Here is a 23,286-nt window from a genome sequence, read left to right on the forward strand (position 1 = left end):
GCCAGGCAGCTGCCCAGGGCACTACCAGGCCCCAGCAAACTCTCCATGTGGAGATAGACGGGGAGATCGGATTTACTAGAATCTCCTCCAGGAAGTTTTATGAAGAAACACTAGTTTGCTTTTGGTCAGGCTGCTGTAACAATAAGTCCATAAACTTGGTGGCTCATTAACAACAGAATTTATTTCTCCTTGTTCTGGAAGATGAAAAGTACAAGATCAAGACTTCTTCTGTCTGAGCTGGTGCCACAGCTCACTAGGCTAATCCTCCGCCTTGTGGCGCCGGCACACCGGGTTCTGGTCCCGGTCAGGGCGGCGGATTCTGTCCCGGTTGCCCCTCTTCCAGGCCAGCTCTCTGCTGTGGCCAGGGAGTGCAGTGGAGGATGGCCCAAGTACTTGGGCTCTGCACCCCATGGGAAACCTGGATAAGTACCTGGCTCCTGCCATCGGATCAGCGCGGTGCGCCGTGGCGGCCATTGGAGGGTGAACCAACGGCAAAAGGAAGACCTTTCTCTCTCTCTCTCTCTCTCTCTCTCTCACTGTCCACTCTGCCTGTCAAAAAAAAAAAAAAAAAAGAAAGAAAGAAAGAAAGAAAAGAAAAGAAAAAAAACAGATTTAGTATCTGGTGAGGGTTTTTTTTGTCAACACTGTGTTCACTATAGCCTCACATGGTGGAAATGGAAAGAGGATCTGTCTCTGGCCTCACTTATAAGAATTCCAACCCCATTCATGAGGACTCAGCACCCTACCATCACCTATGAAAGGCCCCCTCCTCCTTATACCATCCCCTTGGGCTTTAGGACTTCAACATAAGAATGTAGGAGTAAACACATTCAGAACATAGCAGTTGCTAATTTTATGTCTAAGACGGTGGTTCTGGTTGGCTGTGGAGATTTAATTGAGGAATGTGCGTGTGCCTACCGAAGGCTGAATGAAGTAAGGCGGTTGAGCAAACAGTGATCTCTGGGATGCCCTGTAGGTTCAACTTCTCCCTTCCCCCTATGCACTACTCAGCTTCTCCTATAAAGATACGTTAAACAAATAATAGCTAATATTACTTAATGGATGCTAAAATTGAATATTCAAGGGCATCCACGTGTGCTAGTCCTACCTGATCATATGACAAAGTGAGTGACAGCTCAGAGTGAGGTTTCTGTGGCGTGATCATCAAAAGAGGCAATCACTCTGTTTCCTTCCCCTCCTCTCCTCCTTCTCTTTCCCCTCCTTGGCCTTTCTCTTTCCTTTTCCTCTCTCTTCTTTTCTTTTCTATGCATATGTCACAACGTTCAAAAAAACAACTTTAGCTGCCCTTTTTCTTCAAAATGCATAGAGTAATTAATAATCATTTCGACCAAAGTTTTGTAAGTAGAAGGGAGAATTTATCTAAGGGAAATGAAGGCAAAAAAAAAAAAATTAAGTCAAGATAATTTGGTTAAAACGGTCTGCACTTAAAGTGTGTTTTTAAGGAGATTAAGAGTCTACCTGGGCAGACTGAGGTTTTTAGGATAAACTCAGTACTCCCAGGTGAACACTGCCATTATATAGCCAGATAAAATAGCCATCCATCAACAAAAGCAGACATCACTAGAGTTTCCATATCCATCAAATGCCTGTAGCCAATGGGCAGGTAGGAGCTCAGTCAGAGTCTGGGTACTGGCTTGATCACTTGTAATGAACCACATTTATGTTCTCTTCAAAACAAACTGGGCATCTCAATAACTGGTGAATGCTTGGTCCCCAAACATAGAAGAGAACTACTTAGGATATCTTTTAGCCATACTAATTCTTCAGTTCTACCACAAACTTCATGAATCAAAATTTCAAAAAAGTGTGGCTTGAAATTTTACTTTTCTAAAATTCCCACGTGGTAATGGAAATGTTCTAAAATAAATGATGTATTCAAAGAATCTTTTTAAAAAGATTTATTTATTTATTTATTTTGAAAGAGCTTCAGAGAGAGAGAGAAGAAGGAAAGAAGGGAATGAGAGAGGGAGGGAGGGAGGGAGGGAGGGAGGGATCTTCCATCCACTGTTTCACACCCCAAATGACCACAATGGCCAGGGCTGGACCAGCCTGAAGCCAGGAACCAGTAGCGTCATCAGGGTCTCCCATGTGGGTGGCAGGGGCCCAAATGCTTGGGCTATCTTCTGCTGATTTCCCATTAGTAGGGAACTGGATTGGAAGTGGAGCAGCTGGGACTCAAATCAACACCCACATGGGATGCCAGTGTCACAGGTGGCGGCTTTACCTGCTACACCAATGCCTTACTCAACACATCTTTGACTGCATCTAGTTCAACATTGTCTTTCAAGCTGTTAATTATCTTGCAGTCAACTGTTTTACTTTTAAATACTTCACATCAATTCCTATTTTTTTTAAAAATTTCATTTCTATAGTTTCTCATCTTTTTCATTACCATTATTTAGGTGACGTAGTTTCATTTTCCAGCTACAAAGATTTAAGAATCAGATTATAATATCAGCTAAAAATTATTGATCTCTTACTATTTAATTCATCCACTTGTATATATTTTCTCTGTTATCTTCAAAATAACTTTAGATTCCATTATGGTTTTATTTTATAAAGAAGTGTTTAAGTGGGAAGGCCAAGATAAAGAAAGAAGGAAGCAGTAACTAGAAGGTATTTTAGCATGATAATTTAACCAAATATGCAATTAAAATAGTACTTCTTCCCTGTCATATTTGGATAATGAGATGGCCAGATTGCAGGCAGCTTATATGTAGTGACCCTCAAGACCTGTAGGAATAGAGCTGGTGATGAGGGGAGAAGCTTGCAGCAGGCAGGGGGAAACCAGCCAAGCAAGCAGAATGTTACTCTGAATAACCTCACAGAGTTCAGATCCATGGGATGAAGGCAGGATGAGCAGAGACAGGCAAGGTTACAGACAACAGAAAGTTCAACAATTGCCCACTGGAGCTCAGAAAAAAGAAGTTCAGTTACAAAAGGGACAAAGAAAAGGAGAAGTCAGAATTTCAGTCATAGAGGAATTGGGTTATCAGTCAGTAACAGGAATCATAGGTGGACACAGGAAGAACTGGATCAATATCCACTTACCAGAATTCGTATAGAAAACCAAGGCTTAGTAATGAGGAACTGAGAGAAGTGCAGCCTAAATCTGGGAAAATGAATTATAAGGTCAGAAGGAAACCAGCGGTAGGGCTGCCTGCATGCTCAGTCAGTTAGCTTTTGGCTGGGATAGCTTGTATTCCTTCAGCCTAGGGACAAGATTAGTTCCAAAATTCAGAGTAAGCCTGAACCTCCAGATGGGGGCTAAGTGGCCATAGCTGTGAAAATGAGAGGGCTGCAAGGGCAAGGAGCCAAGAGGATCATTATACTTCCCAGGCAAGAAGGAAGAGTTGTTAGTGTTTAAATAAAATGTATTTAAAATGTCCAGTGCAAGCAATAAGGAATGGTGCTGAAATGATAAGTGCATTGATTTTCATTTACATAAATACCTTGGTAGGTTAACGTATTGTATTTATTTATAGCCATGAAGGGCAGATTGGAAATAGCTGAAGGACACAAGAATAAAGCAATAAATGAAATTAAATAGGCATGGAATGAAATAGGCTATAAAGATAGGATGCAATAGGAGAGTGATCTGACTTTTTAGTCCTAGTCAACAGGACATTTTCTGAATCAGAGAAACTTTGATAGACTATTGATTTTGGATGAAACCATAACCAGGTCCTCTTGCAAACATAAAATACTGTATATACAGTGGGAGAAACAAAAGTATACAACTCATTATTTTATTTTTCCTTGATATCACTAAACTATAATTTTTGTGTATACAAATTTTCTCAATCCTACATTGCAAGGTATTAACAAGATGTGAATTAATACTGATGAGGAATAATGTCATCACTACATATACAATGTTGAAACAACAGTGAAAAATTAATTCCTGATCTGTCTTTAATCTCAGACTAAGACATCAACACTTTACATTTTGCCATAAAAACTGAGTCAAAGACACTTAGGTACATTCAAGGTGAAGATAAATATTTGTTAATATTTGTTACATTATAAAAGCCAGTATATAGTTAGCTCATTGTATTTTCATAGTTAGAGGAATTTTTGAGTTAAGAAGTAAATCATACTGCAGATGGGGAAAAATTAAAATATAGAGGGATACCTAGAGTAAACTAAGAAAAAAATAATTAGATGATGGATTTGATAAATGAAGATACTAATAACATAACATTCTAATGCCTTTATTTTGTGAATACAGATGGTTTATAATTGAATAGAAGATCCTAGTTTATGTGCTGTGATTTCATTTCAGTTTTCTCTTTTTTTTATCTTATGGAGAAAATGAAGGCTGTTAAAAATCAGAAAATGATCAGGTTTTCCCACCAGGAAAGAAAGACCATTGCTACAAAAGATTCTTTAGTTATATTTTCATAAATGTAAGAAAGTATTCAGCTTCCAAAAGAGAATTAAAATTCAACAGGATATGTAGTACACACCCTACCTCGCACATCCACTCTTTATTTAAGATAGACTTCAAAAATAATTAAAACACCTGTATTAAGGGTTATGTCTTCTTGTTTATAAGGTAGAGTTTAGGAGAAAGAGAAAGTAATGGGTTAAAAGATTGCTTCTGTTTATAGATAAACTACAAATAGTCAAAACAAAATACTTACACATCAAAGAGACTCTCAAATACATCCTGCCAGATATAATTTATAAGGAAAAAGAATGGTTTATGAATAAGCATAATATAAAATTAACTAATTGCAAGCTAATAAATCCCCATCTGATAGCACTGCAAATACCAACTTATGGTTTCAACAAATATTTTTGATAATTGGTTCATTTTAGAAACAGTTTTATATTCCCTTAATTATCTTTTCTGATAAATTATCTTAGTGTGCCCAAAGTGGGTCAGTAGTAACTCTGCACTGGGAACTATTCCTTAGAAGTAATTAGCCTGGAACTTTCTGTTGGTCCTGTGAGAAGTAGTTCAATGCCCTGAGGTTAATACTAGTATTTGATTTTGTATGTATATTCTTTAAATATATACATTTTTAACATTAGCAACAGATGGATTTTTAAAATTTTTATATATAAAAAGGGAATAATTTCAGTCTTAAATATATATTTATTCTGTAAAGCAAGTCAGTAGCTGGGTCTGATCATAGATATGGCTTGGTATGAAATTGGCTGTATGCCTAATATTTCCAGTGCATTAGAATAGATCAAAAAAGAAAGCACAGCTGTAAGACCAGGTGTAGACAAAGATGAGTGAAATCAAGAGTAGATTAAATTGTTTTGTGTGTTTGCTTTATACAATGATTTTAGCTCTTTATTCCTGTTTGAATTTTGCTTCTATATTATTCTCTGCATGCCACTCAGGCTCCATTTGCAAAATCATTAGCTTAAATGCTATTAATTTCTCAGTAGTCATTCATTGTGTGTTTGAAAGCATCAGTACTGTTTTCTAGTATCATTGTGTTATTCCACAAGTGTATAACATCCTTGTGTTCTAATGCAGTGGTAAAAATGGAGAGAATCAAAATACTTGTGATAAAATGAGTTCAGGAGAGTGAATGAGCATCTATTTTTTCCATTCCTTGATGTTCCATAACGTGTTCCAAGACAGGTTATGGGATCTGGCATTCCTTTTCTAAGCATCTCACAAATATGGTTTAGTTTGAAGTCTTTAACATCATGCTCTTTTGATCTGAGAAGACTCCTTGTCACTAAGAAGACTGTGTGTTGTTGGCATCCTTACAACATTTAATGCATTTTAGACTGTGGAGACTCATAAATATTTGAAACAGGGCAATGGTCATGGATGATCTTTGGCACCAGATTTTGCCATACATATAAGCAAATTAGAACTTAAGTCCTGCTGACCTTAGTACATTCGGGTTGTGAGTTTGACAGGGAAAACTAAGACACCTCTGAAGAAAATATGGAAAATGGTTTCTTTTGCAACTACTATTGGTTGACAATTGAACAAAAAGATTGTGTTGCACATGGAGTTTCTAATTGTTTTCTACTAAGTAAGGAAATCAGTGCAGCATGCATATGGTATACCAAAGACAAGGATGCTGCAGAGTCACAAAACAGGAATTAATTCAGCCTAATCCCTAGTGTACTTCCCTTTTCTTGAACTCTGTTCTCTGCTGTCGGGACTCAAAGTGAAGTGACCCAAATTAGGACTAGGGTGACTTTACTTATGCAAACAATTAAAATAAAATGCTAAAATAAAGAATTGGTCTATAAAATCCAGTGTATATGTGGCCTTATGAAAAGTCCTTTTTAACTGCGAGATTTCTGTAATTGAGTTTTATTGACTCCTCCAATGGCCTCTGACTCACTATGATGACAGCACCTGTCACCTCAGAGAGCTGCCATGGAGTTTTCTGTTGTGTGATTGGGTGGGGACTGAGGATAAAGACACCCCTCTTTCTTCCAATACTTCCATATTCTGGGAAAACTCTTCAGGGAAAGAAGAAAATGTGTAATTCATGATTAAGGAAGCATATATCTTTCCATTCCTATAATTTCAAGGAGGAAATGCTGACACTTTTTAACAAAGGGCATGTAAAAATGTAAAAATTTGTTTGATCTTGTTATTGCCTACTTTTATGCATTCTCCACCTATCTGGGTTAAGAAAAAAATAGCTCACATTTTCCTAAATTTCACCCAGTGAAAGAAAATTTAGAATTGCAATTATAGGACTAGTATTTCTAACATGATTGATGTGATGGTGTACATGAAACAATGTCCAGTGCCAAATGCAATATCTATGACCTAAACTGCACACCAAAGGTAAAAGCTTTAAATGCTACTAAGGAAAATAAATTTATAACAGTAATACTTCAGATATGCAGCCTTTAACAACAACAGCCAATAACTGGCCCACACCCAAAAGCAGACTATTTTGCCTTAAGAAAACTAAAAGTTAAAAAATAAAATTGAAATGTGAAACTAATCATAGTCTTCAAAATTTCAGGTCCTCTGTGATGCTAGGCAGCTTCCAAAGGAATTGGATTAAGTTCTACAGAGTCTTTTGAATTGGCTCAGTATCGATGCCTCAACCGTGCCAGCTATTGCGTAGTGATTAATGAAACTTCAATAGGGGATAACAGCTACAAATCTAGATCTGAGACAGAATACTAAATGCAGGGATAAAGACTTCTGAACTTTAACGTGTACCTTATATTATTTTATAATGTTTGTTCGGACAATGGACCACAAATTGTATAATTTCTATTTTATATCAAGATAATGAGACACTACATCTTGACAGGACAATGCAAACAAAACTCTGAAGTACAGTTTGTGTTTTTCCCACTAACTTAACTGCCTTCATTGTTTTTCTTTTTACTTGCTTTTAAAAAATCCTACTACACACTACACTTTGGTCACAGTAGATTGCCCAAGTTTGGGTGCTTGCTCACCAAACCCTCACTCTCAATTTCTTCAGTTTTCCGAGTCTCTGTTTCTAACATTTCCTGAGTCAGCAGTCCCTATACCTAGAACCAGAGGATACACACTCCATGTTCTTGTGTCTTCCCTGAGTCAGCAGTCCCTATACCTAGAACTAGAGGATACACACTCCATGTTCTTGTGTCTCAATGTAAATTCCCAGTCTCAGAAATGAAAGTGTAAATCTTATTTTGTTGTCAAAGTATGACAGAATTTTCAAAAACGTGGCCCTATGTGTCAGATACTTTCTTTTTTAGTTTAGATTTCTGATGCCATTCAATCCTCACATCATACTTATTAAGTCCCAAACCATAATAATCCCCATTTTATAAAAGAGAAAATTGAGGCACAAAGAGGTAAATCAAAATTTTCTGAAACAAAGCTGTAGAACAACCGTAATTTGAACTAGCAGGGCTGACCTCAGACACCATGATCTTAATAACTACTTAAGATCTTTACATCCATTTAAAGAATAAAGTGTGTGTGTGTCTGTATATGTATAAAATGTATATTATGTGTATATACTGACATATACATATATGAAGGGACTTCAAAAAGTTCATAGAGAAAAACATATCAAGAAAAAACTGTCTGTTGACCGGCTCCTTGGCCCACTTGGTTAATCCTCCGCCTGTGGCACCGACATCCCATATGGGCGCCGGGTTCTAGTCCCAGTTCCTCTTCCAGTCCTGCTCTCTGCTGTGGCCCGGGAAGGCAGTGAAGGATGGCCCAGGTGCTTGGGCCCTGCACCCACATGGGAGACCATGCAGCCATTTGGGGGGGTGAACCAACGGAAGGAAGACCTCTCTCTCTCTCTCTCTCTCTCTCACTGTCTAATTAAAAAAAAAAGAACTGTGTGGATTCCCAAAATGTTTGCACAAAATAAACATATTAGTCTTATTTTCCACAATCTTTTGCAGGTGCCCATGTTTACTGATTATACCCAATCAATGTTATGCACTTAGTAAATAATTCCATATTTTAATGGAATAGATACAAAAACAAAGACTCTAAATGCATGTGTGTAATGATTCCATCACTATCATATTCACATTGTCTATGATGCCTTTGAAATTCCTTCCCAGTCTGTGTATATATACACTTTATTCCTTGTGGTTTCCCTGAACACTGTGGTTTTTATTTGCTTGTCTTTGTAGAGGTATAAAACTGCTATTTATGGAGAATATCATCATGACTATGTGTATGCCCAATTATATGGGAGGGTTAACAGCCTTGAGGTAGTAGAAAACAGACATACCTTCCCTTAGCCTGTTTTTTTCTTCTTAATATTATTGAGCTGCTTCGACTCAATTTGCCTATTTTGCAATGGCAATAATAATCCTGATTATGGACTGGGATGAGAATCATTTTTATGTTGCAGCTAGTAATGGTTTTGAGATCATCTTGTTCAGCAAAAAGGCACATATACAGATTGTAGAGAAGAGGCATTATAACTAACACTCACCCTTGCTCTGATGCTGCGGTGCCGCCATCAGCATATTTCAAAGGGCCATGCAAAAACAGAGCAGAGGAAAACTAGAAGAGTCTGAGTCCTGCAGAGAAAGCCGCTTGCTAAGCAAATTAGGATGTAACTGTTTTCCTTGGTACTCTTGAGAATTGCTGATGGCCTATGTGCCAAGGGAGGGTTTAATACAAATGTTTATTTTTTTTCTGTAAGAATAGAAATTAGGGAAGATGAGAAATAGAAAGAAGAAGAAACACCAAATTAAATGAAAAACCAATATGCTCCTTATGCTAGTGGGCTTTAATCCCTATGCCAGGGGCAATACCCTGCTGTCCTTTAGTTTGGCATAGAAAAATACAACGCAAAGCCTCTTATTTCCTAATCTAATGTACCTTTTTGATGGTTACATTTCAATGGAGTTATTTTTTAGTTTCTTTCTGATCATAGAAATTATACACAGTTATCACAGAAATTTTTAAAATAGAAATATAAAAGCTATGGAAAAGCACTAATCCCTTCCAACATAGCTGTTTTAAAATTTAGAGATACTTTTTCCTTCTGTGTGTGTTTGCGTGAGTATGTACCTGTTTTGTGAAAGCCTAATCACATTTTTACACATCAACAAAACCATCTCTTGAAAATTTTTCCATGACCTGTAGTCTAATTTGATGACTGTTGGGAATGCAGAATTTCTGGAACCCAAACTCTAATTATTCTTTCAAACTTTGCACCATCTCTTAAGAAAAAACAATTTGAACGTACCCTCTTGTCATTTGTAATCTAAAAAAAAGTACCAAGAATCATATCCCCTCTAAATCTGCTTTAGGCATTCTTCTTAGTTAACTCCAGAAGACTAAAGATATGTGTGCTGAAACTATTTCCACTGACTGTATCCACAGTGTTCGTAATAAATAACTTTCTGAGGCATAAGCATTGTTTACTGAGAAACTGTCCTCCCAAAGGTGCACTAAATTGGGTAGAAACTGTTGCTGGTCTTCAGTGGTTTACTTCCAAATAGTAATACATTGTATGTGTTTCTTCATCTAAACAATAAATCATTGAGATGTCCTCTGCAGCCCACATCGTACTGTGACAGACACATTTCCCTATAAGCAAGATGTAGAATAGCTAATAAATGACTGAACAAACTGTAAAAATCAAATGCAACACCCGATCAAAAAATCAATAGTGCTGAAAGTCTCAATGCTTAATAGAGTAAAAAAAAGAAAATAGATAATGAAAATGAATATCTGATCCTTCTGTCCCTCCAATGTAAAGTAAATTTAGTGAGAATTGAGTCCATTCAGTCTTTTCTCACTAAGCTATGAATGAAACATAAGAAATCAGGACAATGCACTTGGGACAGATGATCTTCTAAAGATTATTTACTATGGCTCTTTTTTATTTGTTGCAGCCTTTTCAAATCCTTTGACATAGTTGTTGATTCTGTTCTCTAAGTTCATTCTAAAATGAGCTTTCCAGAGCAAAATAATTTTATCCAGGCTAAGAAAAGCAATATAGAGCCCCAAACAGACATAAAAGTGTAGATATTAGGAGATATAAATCTGGGAGAAGTGCACAACAACTGGAAAAAACTAAAACTAAAAAATGAAATATAATATTGCATCACATTAGCACAAATCAATGATGCATTTTGGTACTGAAAATATCTACTTACATTGAGAATGTTAGAACATTCAAATGTAACATAAAAGTATCAATCATGACAAAGAAATAATAATATACCTAATTGTAGGATGCAGTTTAAGTTGATTATGATTTTCCTTCCCTAGAAAGTACTTTGATTTGAGAAAAAGAAATGCAGTTGAGTTGTTTGCATTTACAGAAACATTGACAGTCAAAGTTGGTGGGGGGAAGAAAAGAAAAAGAAAAAGAAGCCCTGCAATGATCAGTATGTATCAGTGTACTAGTGAGGATTCCCCAGAGAAACAGGACCAATAGGACGTCTATGTCAAAGCTAAGAAAGCATGGTCTCAAGCAATCAGGAAGGCTGACAGTTCCCAGATCTGTAGTCTACAAGCTGGAGAGCCTGGAGAGGTGATGGCAAACTTCTGTCTTAATAACAAAACGAGAAAAATTTTCATACCAATCACATTTCTTAGCTCTCTCACTCATATGTGGGCATAGATTATATTTGTTACTACTCCCTTTCACTACTAATACTGTGTTTCCTCTGACCTGCAGGCATCTCAGTTCAGTTCTTTACCTGGTAGAATGAACCAAAACTTCATTCCTGAAGGATCTGGATATTTGTACTTTTGACTAGATTGTATTGTCACAACATTTGAATGGCCTTAATGATTGGGCATGGCATTACTAAAAGAGTCTCTAAGAGATCTTCTGTATTCCAGACATATTCTTCCTCACCTCCATTGTGAGGTAGCAATCCAGTTTCCCATTGGTGCTCAGGATCAGTCACTAAGTCAGCACAGTATTCTCTTTCTCTGAGTATTGATTTTGACACCACAGTGGTCAGGCAGCAATCATAATCTCTAGTTCAATGAAATCATTGGTGTGTCTCGGTGCAAGAATTCCTTCTTTTTGAAATAAGATCTCCAGGCAAACAGAGCATGAAGTTATAAGGACAGAAAGAAAAACTTTTGCTAGTGTGTCACTAGAGGTAAGAGAGGGTGGTACCACTCCTATCTCCACCCTTTGATTTCTGGAACAACAAATCCTGACTACAAGACAAACAACACCATATATTAGAGGCTGATTCACAGCACATTCAACCATCTGGAGAACCTTAGCCCAGGAAAACTGTTGCCACTTGGCTGGCACTGGAACTGAGTCTTCCAGACTCTTCCACCAACTCTTTCCACCATGCTAGCAAGCCAACTGCTTCAGGATGATGGATAACATGGTGAGACTTGTGAGTTCCGTGACTCTGTGCCCATCGCTGTAATCCTTTTGCTGTGATGTGAGATATTTGGTCAAAAGCAATGTCATGTTGAATCTCATGGGTGTAGGTAAGACATTCTGTGAGTCCACAGATGGTGATTTTGGGAGAAGCATCGTATGCATAGAGGAAAGTATATTCAGAGTAGGAATCTATTCTATAAGGACAAAATGCTACTCCCTTCATGATGAAAGCAGTTCAGTCTAGTCAGCCTGCCACAGCTGGCTAACTGATCACCCCAGGGAATGGAGCCATAGCTGCTGACATATTGGAAACTCAGCAGCGGCTGTAGAAGGTTGGCCTGTGGTGAGTAGAAGTCCATGGTTATGTGCCTATGCATAACCTCCATCCCTGCCACAATGAGCATTTTACTCACGAACTCTCAGGGTGAAGACAGAGGTGACTGAAGAGGCAGACGGCAATCCACAGAACATCCTATCAACTTGATTATTAAAATCTTCCTCTGTTGAGGTCAATCTTTGGTGAGCATTCACATGGAACACAGGTGTCTTCATGGTTTTTGACCACCGAGAGAGGCCTATCCACATACCTGTTTCTCAGTTTTCCTTGTCACCAATTTTCCAACCATGCTCCTTCCAAGTCCCTGACCATCAGCCAAACTGTTGGCCACAGCCCATGAATTAGTCTATAATCACAAACACTGCCATTTTTCCTCCCAAGCAAAGTGAAAAGTCAGGTGCTCTGCTCCAAGTTTGTCCGCTGGAGTGATTCTCCGTCAGCATTGTCCTTTAGGGATGTCGCAAAGGGACCATAGTGCTCAGCTCTTCTCTGTCAGGTGGTAGCTGTAAACAAGCCCAAGTCTTCTTTTCCTTTGTCTATTGATTGTAGAGGAGCTTATCATCAGGCCATGGATACAGGTTGGGACAGAGAAGGTACTGTGTCAGATGGGGCCATGGCGTTCTCTTCACATGACTTTCTTGCCCTTCAGGCCCTCATCAGGGTTAGTCTCCTATAAAGTACCTCCATTCAGTGTTGCTTTGCATGCCCAACTTTATGACTTTCATGATGGTCCATGATTCAGTATTCAATATTTGATCTCTTCTACAACAAGTAGCAGACCAAGAGCTGTTTTTCATAGAGTAAGTTACTTGAGAAGATGTCAGGGCTTTGTTCCAAAACCTTAAGGGCCTGCTCAGTGGTTCACCTATTAAGGCAAATGAGTACTCTACGCAGCAACTCCGTGTACCACTGACACTTCACACATCATTGGATCTACTGGCTCATATGATCCAAGTGGTGAAACAGGTTGCATGGCAGCCTAGATCTGCTGTTGCAAACCAATTCTTATCCTAGGGTCTAGTCAAAACTAGCAACTTTTTAGGTCACTCAGCAGATAGGCCAGAGTAATAAACTCAAGTGTAGGAGTACGTGCCTCCAAATTCCAGAAGCCCAAAAGGTGTATCCCTGCTTTGTTGGTGGTTAAGTAAGAATGGTTGCTACTTCTTGCTAATTTGTCTCAGCTAGCATAGTGCATCAAAATAATGAACTAGGGTGATGTATTTTGTAACGTAAAAGTCATCATGATCTTTGGGAACTAAATTATGATATAGCTGGAAGGTTGGTATATCCCCGATCCAGTATAGTGAAAGTGTATTGCTGATGGTCCTTATTGACAGGGATGAAGAAAAAAGAATTTTCTAGATCCATCACTCCATACCAGGGACTAGGGTACATGTTAATTTGCTCCAGCAGTGAGACCATATCTAGTGTAGATTGGAGTAGAAATCATACCTAGTATGTGATTGGAATCATCAACTGGTTAAAACATGTAACAACCACTGTCATTCTCCAGCATCCATCTATTTTCTATACAGACCAAATAGGCAAGGCGAATCTGTGGCAGCATCACGGGAAATTATCATTCCTGAATCTTTTGATTCAGATAGCATTATTCTCTGCAACCCCTTAAGGAATTCAGCATTGCTTTTCATTTAACATTTTCTTTGGTAGAGGAAGTTATAATAGCTTCTTCTTGGCTTTGCCTTCCATATTAACCTTCCCTCCATGGGTCAGGAAAGCATGATTGGCAGCTGTTGAGTATGTTCATTTTAATTATGCATCCAGAACTGGGGAAAAAAAACATATTATGGGTATGGGAATCCCTTGGCCTCGCTATGAAGTGGACCTGAGCCAAAAATCTAGTGACCACCTGACTTCCATAGGCTCTTAACTCTGCCCCGAGGAACACACTGACATTTGGTGTACCAGAGAATTAGTGTCACTTCAGAGCCAGCATTTAGCAGTCTCTGGAAGATCAAAGGTCTGATTCCCCATGCACAGGTATTCTGTAGTTTCCTTTAGGGAAGGTAGGAGAAAGATTGACAGTTTAAACTTCTGACACTGTACAGGAGACTTTCCTCAAGGAAGCTTGCCTTCCCCTTCATTCAAAGCACGTTAAGTCTGTATGGACAGCACAAGTCTGAGAGCTGATTGAGAGAATATGACTCTCTGCCTGTATAGTTTAGTTCAAGTTTTTGTTTATTAACCTAGAATTTTTCTGTGCATATAAATCAAGTAAGTACTAACTGATAGAATAAAAAAGGGAGAGAACGATCCAACATGGGAAGTGAGATACACAGCAGACTCATAGACTGGCAGATGTCCTAAACAGCACTCTGGCCTCAGAATCAGCCCTTAAGGCATGCGGATCTGGCTGAAAAGCCCATGAGAGTATTTCAGGCATGGAAAGCCAAGACACTCTGGCAAAAAAAAAAAACAAAACCCTAAATGAAAGATCTCTGCGAGTGAGATCCCAGTGGAAAGAACGGGTCATCAAAGAAGGAGGTACCTTTCTCTGAAGGGAGGAGAGAACTTCCACTCTGACTATGACCTTGTCTAAATATGATCAGAGTTGGTGAACTCAAAAGGCTTCCATAGCCTTGGCAGCTCATGACAAGAGCCTAGGGTGATTACTGACGCCATAAACAAGAGTGTCAAATTGTTAAGTCAACAACAGGAGTCATTGTGCACTTACTCCTCATGTAGGATCTCTGTCCTTAGTGTGCTGTACATTGTGATTTAATGCTATAACTAGTACTGAAACAGTATTTTTCACTTTGTGTTTCTATGTGGGTGCAAACTGTTGAAATCTTTACTTAATATATGCTAAATTGATCTTCTATATATAAAGAGAATTGAAAATGAATCTTGATGTGAATGGAAGGGGAGAGGGAGAGGGAAAGGGGAGGGTTGCGGGTGGGAAGGAAGTTATGGGGTGGGGAGCCATTGTAATCCATAAGCTGTACTTTGGAAATTTATATTCATTAAATAAAAGTTAAAAAAAATCAAGTAAGGGTTTATAAGGCTTCCTAACTCTACGAACAGCATAATCAACTAACCAGCTAGGCCTGTGTGAGTCAGACTATCCTGATTGCTGCTTTTGCCTCAGCTTTCAATGGCCACCTCACTTTTGGAAGTTCAGGGCCTTCACTAGGACCTTACCACCCAGGGATCCAATTACTTCAGTTGCTCTTGGTTTTCCCAATTCAGTTACCCCAATTTCCACTGTGAGTTCTGGCTTTCAAAGAAGAATGATCACATAGCTCTTCCAGGGAGCCAAGGTTCCACTCACAAATGTGTTTCTCATGGCACAGATGAAAGTGTATCTTACTAAATTAGCAATCCCTGCTTAGTGAGCCCACAGGAGTAAACCTGGCTTGCTCTGATGTCCTCTTCTTTGCACCAGTATCCTGTACCCATGGTTTTCATGCATACACATGTTCTTCCTATTACTGTCTGTACAATTTAGAAACTCAAGTTCTTTTGGAATGTAGCACACCTGCTCATGGGTGACACTTTCCAGCTCTCTTTAGGTAACTTCTGGGACCAATGCTAGCCTCATCCAGAAGCATCCTTAGAGACACACCCAGAGGTATCTGGACATTTGATCAAATGTCTGGGTACCTATGGCCCAGGCAAGGTAACACATAAAGTTAATCATCACGATCAGTATCTGATGATTTTGTGTCAAGCCCTACTATGTGTTTTTAGGATATAATATGTTACGTTATATAGCCAAAATCATAGTTATGCTATTTTTGCAATTGTGTGGAAAATATCTTCATTTTGCTGCATGCATGTCAGCAGTTTGAAAACTCTATTCTTTTCAGACAACATTCTCCTCTCTTTTGAAAGGAGGTAGCTAGGACAATGCTGTATTCCTCATTTGACCAGTGAATACATAAAGCCCCTGTATGGTTAGAGGTTAAAAATGGTCAATATGTAATAAACAGGAAGAGTCTGAGTGATCTAAACCATTAACTCATCAAGCTACCAAAGAGAAATTTTAAGAGGAGTAGGCATTTAACACAGAGATTAAGATGCACTTGGGATGCCTACATCCCATATGAGTGTCTGGTGAGTCCCATTTCTGCTTCCAATTATAGCTTCCTGCTAACATGCATGTGGGGAAGCAGCAGATAATGACCCAAGTTCTTGGATCCTGGTCAATCATCTGAGAGATCCTGGATAAGTCTTGGGCTCCTGACTTCTGTCTGGACCAGTGCTGATTGGGCATTTAGGGAATGAACCAGTAGGAGGAATCTCTTAATATCCCTTCCTTCCTTCCTTCCTTCCTTCCTTGTCTGTCTTTCTTTCTTTCTTTCTTTCTTTCTTTCTTTCTCCATCTCTCTTCCTCTCTCTCTCCGTCTTCTATCTGTCTACCTTTCACATAAATAAAAATTTAAGAGAGATAGAGTTTCTATGACATAGTGGATCACTGGATGAGGGGTTCAAAGAAATGAGATCTCACTATAGGTAAAACCACATCATTTCTCTTGTTATCTGTTTTCTTTCATATACATAGGAGAGAAAATTTACATATGTTATATGTGTGAAGTATATAATATATAAATGTATTTTATATATGAAATATAGATGAATATACCTGTAGCTATATTGTGTGATATATATATATACAATCCACTCAAAGTGTACAATTCAGTGGGCTTTAGTATTTTCACAAAATTTTACAGCTGTGGACATTATCTTGAGTCTTCACCTTTCCAAAAAGGAACTTGTGGGCCAGACATTGTGGTACAGCAGATGAAGCTGCCACTTGGGATACCTGCATCCCATAAGAGAGTTCCTCAGATTGAATATTGCCTTCATTTCCAGTCTTGCTCCCTGCTAGTGTTCCTGGTAGGTAGCAGGTGGTGGCCCAAGTACTTGGGTTCCTGCTACCCATTTAGGAGACCTGAATGGAGTTCCTGGCTCCTGGCTTTGATCTGGCCTAGCCATGGCTATTGTGAGCATGTGTAGAGAGAAACAATAAAAGGAGTGTATGAGTCTTTCTGTCAGGCTGCCTTTTAAATTAATTAATTACTTTTAAAACCTTAAAAATACTTATAAACATTAGCAGCCCTCTGTCTTTCCCCTAAAGTTTCCCTCCACAGTGTCAGACAATGACTAAACTACTTTCTTTCTCTATAGATTTGCCTGTACTGGACATTTCATATAAGTGAAATAATTTGAAGCATAGTCTTTGTGACTGGCTTTGTTCACTTAAAATGGTGCCATCCATATTGGAGCATGTGTTGGTACTTCATTCATTTGATTCATTAAAACATATTCCAATGAATGTATATACCATAGATAGATTACCCTTTCATCAACTAATGAACATTTGGGTTGTTTCTAATTTTTAACTATGATGAATAATGTTGCTATGAACATTTGTGCACAAGAGTTTTTTGGTGGACATATGTTTTCTGTTTTCTTGGATATATAACTAGGAATCAGTAATGGATCATAAGGTAACTCTATGTTTAACTTTTTGAGGAACTGCTAGACTATTTTCTAAAGTAGACATCCACTTATATTCTCATCAGCAGTATATAAGAATCAAACTTTCTCTATATCCTTGGCAATGCTTGTTATCTATTTTTTTGGATTATTATGATCCTGCTGGGTATGAAGCCGTATCTGATTGTGGTTTTGATTTATGTCTCCCAAGTGACTAATGTTGTTGATTCTCTTTTTATACACATACTGGACATTTTATATCTTCTTTGGAGAAATTTCTATTCAAATTCTTTGTGCATTTTTTAAATTGAGTTACTTGTCAACATATTATTGAGTGTTTTTTGCATAATTTCTAGAAGTCCCTTATCAGATATATGATTTGCAAATAATTCCTGCATTCTGTGGAGTTGCCTTCTCACTGTTGATGATATCTTTTAAACATAAAAGAAGATAAACACAAAAGAAGAGTTTGTTTAACAAAGGTCACAAAGATTTCCTCCTATATTTTCTACTTAGGTCATAATGGTTTTAGTTCTGTGTTTAGGTCTGGGCTCTATATTGATTTAGTGATAAATAGCCAAAATTCATTTTTCACACATGAGTGTAATTTTTCTATACCATGTGTTGAAAAGCTTTCATACTTCATTGGATATTCTTGGCACTCTTGTTGAAATCCATTAGCCCCCTATACAAGAGTTTATCCTGTAGTCTCATTCTGTTTCAAAGATCTATGCATCTATTCTTATGCCAGACCGAGACTCCATTTTCTCACAGGTAAAATATGGGAAATGGGGATGTTGGTGCATATGATTTCAGTTTCTTTGAACTAAAACATCATCAACAATAGAAACAGAACTACTGTGAGCTTTTATAGAACTCTCCCAAAAGCCTCCCTAGTGGTCTTGCTCCTTTTTCCTTTTGGTCTAAAATTCCTACCAAGTCATTTTTAAATTAGAGAAGATGATCTATTGTATCCAGAGGTAGCACTTCCCACATGTATTTTCACCCTCACACATTAGAAGAAGTAAGTTTTTCATATCAGCTAGTCATCTCTTCAGAAAGCACAGAAAACAAGCTCTTCAAAGGAGTTCAAGCAGCTATGGCAAAAGGTAAACATACAATGAAGCTACTTATCTTTAAGAGGAAAATTCAAGAGTTGGATAATAAAAGAATGTTGAGTAGAAGGAAGAGGGTGAATGGTAAGGTAAAAAAAATAATTTTCAGGAAAAAAAAAAGCAAGACTGAAGGAAGCCATGACAATCAATCAAAAACACTCTGGCATTCAAGGTAAGGAAGAAGAGGAACAATGTGTATGGTATAATTAGAAAAAGCAGCTGGTCTCTCAAGGCATATTTCTGCCAGTTCTGAACTCCACTAGACCTTATTTGCATTCAGTAAGGTTTTGAATGGAATCAAAGACACTAGTTTTGAACTCATTGATAAATCATATACATTATATGATTATATACATTATATAGATGTAATATAAATTATATCTATTGGAAATTCATAAAATATGTTAATGATAACCTTCCAAAGTAGTAAAATTTTAACTCTACAGAGATCTTTCTCTGTAAGCCCCGAATACAGATATATATCATTGTCGTGGTTATGTGACTCAGCACAGAATGAAAGCAAGAAGAGATAATGCATTCCTTAGTCTCTTCTGAATTGCCAGTTAGCTCAGTCAGAGATTAGGCAGAACATCTAAAATATGAGTTTGTACAATAGCAATTCCTATGTACAGATAACCAAATGAACCAGTTGTTGAGGAGTAAGTAATTTGTTCATATAGTGGAGTAAGGAAGAGTGCCATGGGAGTCTCATGATGGTCCCAGGACAGTATTTCCTGAACCATTCTCTGATTTATTCCAAATTATTTATGAACAACTTGGTACTTAGAGGATTCAGTTTGTAACAATGAAGTATCATTTCCTTAAATGTTTTTTGTAAATACTCTTACTATTAACTACAAATAAAAGACATGTTGTTAAATTAGTTGTGCAACATAGGAAAACTTTCATCTAATCAACTCTATGATTAACATACCTCCAAGCAGAACAAGCTGGATATTCCTTAGCTAGCTGGTTTTTGGACTTGTCCACAACACTGTAGTTCAATCCTAAGGTCCCGAGTTCTTAGCATCCTTCTCTAATGATCTACGGCAAATAGGCTCCCTGTCCCGTTTTGCAACTGCAGTGTGTTGGGTGATAATTTTTGCTTGATACGTACATTCCCATTTCTGAGTTTTGCCGGCTTTTTGAAAAACTGTCTTTCCTTATGATTTGGGGACTGGGTTGGTAGCAAAATCACATTTTTCTAGAAAGAACAGAAGAATTCAGCTGGATCCTGTGAGCATGTTCTTTTTTCCTACCTACTGAAAGATCACTTGTAACTGTTTTAGATGTGTGTGTGTCCAAAAAATCAGCAGGGACTGTTTCTGGGCTGTCAATGAGGATGCTTAATCTTAAAAATAAAAATAATTTAAAATCATCTTAACAAAGAATACAAAAGAGAGGCTAGGATAAAAATATGCAAGGCAGTAACAGCAATATATAATAATATGGGGCCTAATAATTATGATTATGGGTTTAGAATGACAAAAGTGTCTTTGAGATAGATTTACAAATAATATTTGCTGCTATCAATTCTGCTCTTTATTTTTAAATTCATATAATTGTAAATAATCAATAATTTATAAGACATATCTGACTAATTTTTTTAGATGCTGATGATGAGATTTAGAATTCTTTATTAGTACAATCAGCCTGCTGTAAACGTTAACCCAGTTATACACTGTTACAGTTTTTCCCTACTTTTTGCTTGTCCAAAACCAAGGTACAGTTTTAAATTTAAATAATCTGCTGTAGTGTTAAGTGAAGGGGTGGGTGGGGACAGAGTCTTTCCAGAAGAGATGAAGCTGCACATGATAACACAGTGCAGTGCGTGAGGACCAAGAGCTTTCCTTTTTAAAAAAATGCAATTTAGTTTAATTCTATTTTTGCTACTTGCAAAAGCAGCATTGGCTAGAACAACTGCTGTGAAGTGCCATGGATATGAAAACTGTAGCTTGCAAAGCTACTATCCAGGAAAACTTTCTTTTCAACAGAAAATACAATAATACAACATGCACAAGTATAGAGGGGCAACGCCCACATAAACGGGAATAGTTATCTTTGAAAAGTTTAAAAGAATCCAAATCATCTATTATTTTTTACTTTATGTTTCTGTGTGGGAGCAAACTGTTGAAATACTTACTTAAGGTATACTAAGCTGATCTTCTGTATATTAAGATAATCGAAAATGAATCTTGATGTGAATGGAAGGGGAGAGGGAGTGGGAAAGGGGAGGGTTGTGGGTGGGAGGGACAGTATGGGGGGGAAGCCATTGTAACACATGAGTCGTACTTTGGAAATTTATATTCATTAAATAAAAGATTAAAAAAAAAAAAAAAAAAAAAAAAGAAAGGTCTTCCTTTGCCGTTGGTTCACCCTCCAATGGCCGCCGCAGCTGGCGTGCTGCGGCTGGCGCACCGCGCTGATCCAAAGGCAGGAGCCAGGTACTTCTCCTGATCTCCCATGGGGTGCAGGGCCCAAGCACTTGGGCCATCCTCCACTGCAATCCCGGGCCACAGCAGAGAGCTGGCCTGGAAGAGGGGCAACCGGGACAGAATCCGGCGCCCCGACCGGGACTAGAACTCGGTGTGCCGGCACCGCTAGGCGGAGGATTAGCCTAGTGAACCGCGGCACCGGCCTGTCATCTCTCTTAACTGATAATTAAATCTTTGTTTAAATGCTAAAAAAAAAAAAAAAAAAAAAAAAAAAAAAAAAGAAAAGTTTAAAAGAATCCATTTTTAATATGGGATGCTTTTATTTTTTAGGAAATCAAGAACATTTTTAAACAAGAACTTTTTTAAAGTTTGTTTATTGTATTTATTTGAAAGGCAGAGTAACACAGAAAGAGAGGGCCAGAGAGATGTTCCATCAGTTGCTTCACCCCCAAATGCCTGCAACTGCCAGAGCTGAGCCAGGGTGAAGCCAGGAGCCCAAAATTCAATCTGGGTCTTCCATTGGGTGACAGGGGCCCAAGCGTTTGAACCATCATCCACTGTTTCCCAAGGTGAGCATTAGCAGAGAGCTGGCTTGGAAACAAAGGCAGGACTCAATCCCAGGCACTCTGCTATGATATACAGTCATCCCAAGTGACTGCTTACTCCACTGTACCACAAAGTCTGCCTCAAAAGTAATTTTTATTTTTTATTTTTTTTATTTTTTTTTGACAGGCAGAGTGGACAGTGAGAGAGAGAGACAAAGAGAAAGGTCTTCCTTTTGCCGTTGGTTCACCCTCCAATGGCCACCTTGCCCGGCGCGCTGCGGCCAGCGCACTGCGCTGATCCAATGGCAGGAGCCAGGAGCCAGGTGCTTTTCCTGGTCTCCCATGGGGTGCAGGGCCCAAGCACCTGGGCCATCCTCCACTGCACTCCCTGGCCACAGCAGAGAGCTGGCCTGGAAGAGGGGCAACCGGGACAGAATCCTGCGCCCCAACCGGGACTAGAATCTGGTGTGCCGGCGCCGCTAGGCGGAGGATTAGCCTAGTGAGCCATGGCGCCGGCTCAAAAATAATTTTTAAATAACTAAGCTTATTGAGTCATTACTTTGTGTACTCTTCTAAGGACTTTGCATTTACTAACTCATCGAAACTTCAGAAGAACACAATTTATGGACTGTTACTGGCCAGCTTTAATGATGGACTTTTTGGGGAGTTTTGTTGGTTTTTTTGGTTTTTTTGTTTGTTTGTTTGTTTGTGTGTGTGTGTGTGTGTTTTTTTTTCAGACAAAGTTAGACATTGAGAGAGAGAGAGAGAGACAGAGAGAAAGGTCTTCCTCCCGTTGGTTCACCACCCAAATGGCCACTAAGGCCCGCACACTGCGCCAATCTGAAGCCAGGAGCCAGGTGCTTCCTCCTGGTCTCCCATGGGGTGCAGGGCCCAAACACTTGGGCCATCCTCCACTGCCTTCCAGGGCCACAGCAGAGAGCTGGACTGGAAGAGGGGCAACCGGGACAGAATCCAGTGCCCCAGCTGGGACTAGAACCCCGGGGTACTGGTGCCGCAGGTGGAGGATTAGCCTAGTGAGCCGCAGCACCGGCCTGGGGAATTGTTTGACACAGCAGTTCAGACACTGCTTGGGATATCTGTATCCCTTACTGGAATGCATGGACTGGACTCCCTGCTCCCCTTCCAATTGCAGTTTCCTACTGATACGGACACTGGGAAGTAGCAGGTGGTGGCTCAGGTACTTGGGCCCTTGTCACACACAAGGTAGACCAAGGTTGAGTTCTGAACTCCTGATTTCAGCCTGGCCCAACCCCCACTGTTGCAGGCATTTGGGGAGTGAACCAGTGGATGAGAGTGTTCCCTCTCATTCTCTCTCTCTCTCTCCAATCCCTCTGTTGCTCTCATTCAGATAAATACAAATTAAATACATTTTAGAAAATAATTATTAAAAGAAAATATGATGACCAATAAACACGAAGGTGTTTATTGACTTGTTTAAATTTACCTTGTTCTTAAGGGTCAAAGGTAAAAGTTGAACCTGAGATCATCCTCCCACCTCTTTTGTACACATCTTTGCCAGTTGTGATCCAGAAAACCTGGGACATGGCAGAGAATTTA

The 23,286-nt window shown here is 38.8% G+C and overlaps 1 protein-coding gene across 4 annotated transcripts in view; it reads left to right on the forward strand.

Annotated features, from left to right (window-relative positions):
• Window positions 1-23,286, forward strand: part of TMEFF2 (transmembrane protein with EGF like and two follistatin like domains 2) — a 306,033-nt gene that overhangs the window by 145,651 nt on the left and 137,096 nt on the right. The window lies entirely within an intron of this gene.

The sequence above is a fragment of the Oryctolagus cuniculus genome, chromosome 3, assembly GCF_051225735.1.
Source record: "Oryctolagus cuniculus isolate XC-2025 breed Fujian yellow rabbit chromosome 3, ASM5122573v1, whole genome shotgun sequence".
In the NCBI taxonomy this organism is placed as follows: Eukaryota; Metazoa; Chordata; class Mammalia; order Lagomorpha; family Leporidae; genus Oryctolagus; species Oryctolagus cuniculus.